Source organism: Notothenia coriiceps, unplaced genomic scaffold (assembly GCF_000735185.1).
Source record: "Notothenia coriiceps isolate Sejong01 unplaced genomic scaffold, NC01 NC01_scaffold00037244, whole genome shotgun sequence".
NCBI lineage: Eukaryota > Metazoa > Chordata > Actinopteri > Perciformes > Nototheniidae > Notothenia > Notothenia coriiceps.
The window spans coordinates 7,791,917-7,797,001 of NW_011369945.1; the positions used below are offsets into that span (position 1 = coordinate 7,791,917).

A 5,085-nucleotide genomic window follows, 5' to 3' on the forward strand; every position below is an offset into this window, starting at 1 on the left:
TTCTCACTTAATTGCTGACATCTGGGGACACGGCAAAATCACCATATTGGAGTACATAAGGTCCAATGAAACAATAAACAGTAACGCAGCGTCCACACGGCGGAGAGCGCTGAAGCTTGCCGGCGGGCGTGTCTGAAACTCGACCAACAACCAATCACATGAATCGCCCGCCCCGGACACACAAGCACGCGGTTTGATTGGTTAGAGCTTGTACTGGCATATGATTTGATTGGCTGACGCTTCCGTCGAAGCTTCAAAAGTTGAACATTGCTCAAATTTTGAAGCGAGCAACGCGAGCAAAGTGAAGCGACGCTCCCACAATGCAGTTCGGCAAAGTGTGACGTCATCCCATTCAAAGTGAATGGGCAGAAGCGTTGAAGCTTCAACGCACGCCACCGTGTGGACGGGCTGTAAGGGCAGTCAGATAACCACACAGGTTGTCAAGAAATCTCAATGAACTGAAATAAAGGGTATACAAATGATACACTAATGTGTTATCATCCATCATAAATAGGTGGTTTATGTTATATGTTCACATCTTTTTTTAATTGAATTGCGCTTTTGGTGTGTATCCTAAACTAAACTCACATTAAGCTTTTTTGGTAATAGTCTCAAAAGGGACTACTTTCCTAAAAAGGGCTCAAACTCCTAAACAACTTCAGGAAATGTATCTCTGAAAAAGCCTAACCACTAAAGTCACTTGGCCTTAATTTGAGAGACCAAAAAGATCTAGTAACAGATGTGTCAACAGAAAGCAACTCTTAATCAACCATAATCCAATCCCAACTTGGATGTCACAACTACTTGGGCAAACATGTCCAGACCCATCAAGCTGGAACTTAAAGTAAAGCCCATGACCTCATGACTGCAGTCTAACATTTCATAAACCCCAGATAACCCTGCTTTGAGTTCGGATGCAAGACAATTCTATACTGCCCCTATGAGAAATGTGATACCAAAGACTTTCAAGTTTTTATGACATCAACTTCTAAATCAGAGTTGTGAAACAGCTGTTCAGCCAGTTTGTTCTTAATGGTTTCTGGTTGTTAAAGACAGGGACGGGTGAGAAGGGTTTGATTGGTAATCTGGGACTGTCAACATTGCTAAAGAACTGGCTCACAAGTGGACTTAAATGCTAAAGTAGTGTATAATTTCTTGACATTTGAAGGTAAGCTGGTTGCAAAGATCAGAGCCTCGGGTGCAGGCGCATATGCTCGAGCCTTGAAAGGTGGGAAACTTTCTCTAAGCCTCTTGATGTCAGGATCCAAGGCCGGTCTACACTGACACCTGCAACAGAAACAAGCCCATGTTGACAAGGCATGTCCCAAAGATGCCTTTCCCATCATTCTTCCTCTTTCTGTCTTCCAAATAGAGGGTAATTATGTCTGCCAGAATGAAACACAGAATGAAGACGTGCAATAAATCAAAAAAGGACTCGCGGCTTTCTTCTTAACCTAAAGACGTATCTTCCCCGATTCCCAGCCAACACTTTGACATCGAAAGTAAATGTAATTAATCATCATCAAAAGAGGGACGCTATCTGTAAAAGAGGGGGTTGAAAGAGGGATGTGTTAGTAAACAGCGCCCTACACAAACTCTTCTGAGGGCTGCTTGACAGAAAAATAATGAAGGAGAGGAAGAAAGCGATTAAGAATGCAGCATCACTTATTTAGCTAATCATTGGCAGAGGCAGAACAGAGCGACTCATATGAAGACCTCAGTGCCAAGATATACACAGGAAACACAAATAAAGGGTGACGAAAACATTAGTAAAAAATAGAACAATGGTAAAGAATAGACAAACATATGATGTGTGCATTCAGAGAGATAAAGCCTGCTCTGGTTCTTTCCATCTGAATATGTTAATTATAAGATTACTGAGTCTATTCTTGTCGGTTTTAAGTAGTGCAACTATCTTTACGTTACGAGGTACGAGGTTGGTATAAAGCTCATCACTTGCAAGTATGCACTAAATACTCCCTTAAGCCTCCTTTTTTGTCTACACTAAATGAGATTGATGAGCTTGCTACCGTGTAATGCCACATAAGAGACTTCACACACATTACATCTTACAGTGAAGACCACCATATCTGCCTCTTTTCACATTAGCAGCTAGCAACTGAAAGTAACAACTAATAAAACAATATGGACTCACTATCAACCTTCAAATCCAGCCTGAAAACACACCTTTTTAAACGGGCATATTCAATCTTAATAATTCTTCTTAACTGATTGTTGTTTTTAAGTCTTTGTTTTTAAAGTCTTGAATTACTGTTTGATCTTCTTTGTTGCTTGTTTTTAATTATGCTCTGTAAGGTGTCCTTGAGAGCTTTGAAAGGCGCCCATAAATAAAATGCATTATTATTATTATTATTAAAACATACACAAATTGAGAATTATAATCATAAGCCAGCTCAACAAAAGCAACAACATTTCTCTCAGAGGAGCCAAAAAATTAAAAGATCCAATTGTAAATGTTTGGATCTAAATACAAAATGAAGCTAAGAGTTGAGATTAAAAAATACTCATATTTAAATGCATCACAGTGGGGGGTGTTTTAGTGTCCTTGAGTTGGTTTTATAATTTAGTGACTCAAGGATTTTGAACATTTCTCACAATATAATATAAATATTTTGGAGATATTACCCACCAATATGTACTATATTTACACAATGATAAATCCGACTACATCCAACTCACAATCAACACCTCAGGGGTTTAATCTCGCTCTCATCCTCTCTACTAAAACATGTTGCTTTATTAAAGTGTCACAAATCGAATGCCGAGTCCACAGAAAGCAGAAAGGGAAATTAAAGGAGACACACGAAAGACACAAAAATGGAAATAACAAAACAATTGTACAGTAGTTAAAAAAATAATAGAATGTCATCAAAAACATAATGAAGAAAAATACCCATTATTCTCATATTGTGTCTTGCTCGGTGAGATTACATTTACACCTCGGAAAAGCGCAATTACTCTTCCAAAGAGTAAAGAAAGAACTAATCACAAACTTGGCAACTTATTTCCCCAAACGCCTCAGCTGTAATTAAAAAGAAAGAGTTCATTGATGGATGATTTAGTCCTCCTGGTGAGTTGAGCACAAGTCAGGTTTGTGTGCAGAACATCCCAATAAAAGTAAATAGAGTTTCAGTGTTTCTTTAACTTAAGTGTTTTCTGTCCACAGTAGCCTTAAAGTTAGTGGGGTCAAAAGTTCAGCTACAGCACCAAGAAGTTTTACTTGTTACACTTGTGGTTCTACTGAAAGGCTTATTTAAAGAATATGTCTACACTTTAGTCATCTTAAAGCACTCGGCAATCACAGTGGAAGCCTCCTGATAATGTCACTTCAATCAAGGCCATTTGCATTTGAAGTGGCTGACCTTTTGTTAACATACTGAGCTGGTAGATTTGAATTTGATCATTTCTGAAGTGTTTAGAAAACTTTATAACGGCTTATTATCTGCTTTTAACATCAATTCTAAAGGAATTAGTGTTGAGGATTTCAGTACAAAATAAACCTGAAAAAGCAAGATTCATCACAACCCATAAAAGGTGCAGACATCAAAGTCTAAGATGAGTAAACAGACAGACAAGAGACACTCCCCAGCCCCGTCTCCAATGGTACCTGTGAGGGGTTTAGAGTTGCAGTCCTTTCCTCCGTGGGGACCTGATCCAGTGCCACTTACAGAACCCTCGTAGCTAATGCAGTCATAACAAAGCAGAGCTGTTCAAGGATAAAAAGACAAATATAAAGAAAGAAGGGGCGATGAAAAATCGAGTCATGGGTTGCTGATTTTCTGTTGTTATATCAGTTAAAAGGCTTTGCTTTGTTCATCATTTGGGGTGCACTATTTATACTCCAAAGCCGTTTTCTTTCCAGGAACAGCCCTGTTTGATGTTATGGCTGTGTTAGCCATGCTGAAGCTCTAAAACCACAGCGACTACCTGCACCTACATGCACCTGCACCATGCCCCCCTGAGCAGTATCATCTTAGCTTAAACAGGCAGCCATTGGATCAAAACAGCAAACAGAAGACCGGACACCTGCGAGAGGACTTAGCTGGTGCTTTGACAGAGGCAGAGAAAAAGAAGCGTTAGCAGGGAGTGTAAAAGCAGCAGCAGCAGCAGAACCCTCACAACCTGACAGAAGCCAAAATTGAATTTGTTAGCGCTGGGAAAGCAGACACCTGGGTTAGTGAAGCAGAAAGTAAACTGTGTTAAAAGCTTGAAATTGAAAAAAGGCAACCCTTATAGAAATGCAGTCATCGCTAACATGAATCAGTTTACACGGTTATATTCGCTGTCTAAGCTTCTGACAACAGTACGGTACTTATTGTATGTAAAAGAAAGAGCTGAAGGAGTTTGCAACTATTTAAACTATACATGTGTTTTGATTGGGATTTAAAAAGCTTGTTATCTGTATGTTTCAAGAACAAATGGCTCCTGTTATGTGTATGCATTATGAGCGAAGAGTGTGTGTTTGTTCTACAGTCATTTTGTTTTAGCTACTTCTCCTTAAGCCCAATTTCCCGCTGGAGAATTAAAGTATTTATATGATTTGGTTTCTTGTGTCATATATTATGTTAGTGGTTATTTTCGTACCTGCAAAAGCTTTGGAAATCCTCTCCTTCTTCCACTCCCAGGGCTGGTCGTACTCCTCGGGGGGTCGCTCGTCATCCTGGGGCAGCCGGCTCTCTCTGGGGCAGCGCACGTCCGGGTCAGAGTCCCCCCCGTTCTCCGCCGGCTCGTACGGCGTGTCGTACAGGGGCAGCTGCCGCACCGATCCTTCCTTATTTCCTCGCCCCCCAGATCGTATTTCTACAAACAAGGAGAAAGACTGGTCGTTAATGCTGGGTTTCTGTAATAAAACTTTATAGATGAAATGGCTCCAAGGGGCAGAACACCGTCAGCATGTGAGAAAGGAAGATTTATGACGGTAGATGCACTTACAGAACACTAAAGCATCACATTTTGCAAAGCCTGGCTTTGCACATTTCTTGTAGCAATGTAGAAATGCATCTTGTAGAATGTTTGGTGATATTTCAACTGATTCGACAAAGGAGACCTAATGCCCAGAGATCC

The 5,085-nt window shown here is 40.3% G+C and overlaps 1 long non-coding RNA gene across 1 annotated transcript in view; it reads right to left on the reverse strand.

The window, feature by feature from the left end:
- Positions 1 to 4,824, reverse strand: part of LOC104964591 (uncharacterized) — an 11,213-nt gene extending 6,389 nt beyond the window's left edge. The window contains exons 1-2 of the long non-coding RNA XR_800438.1: positions 4,606 to 4,824; positions 3,629 to 3,727 (exon numbers count right to left, since the gene is read on the reverse strand). This is a non-coding gene — a long non-coding RNA (uncharacterized lncRNA). The remainder of the gene's footprint in view (positions 1 to 3,628; positions 3,728 to 4,605) is intronic.
- Positions 4,825 to 5,085: the final 261 nt, after the last annotated feature.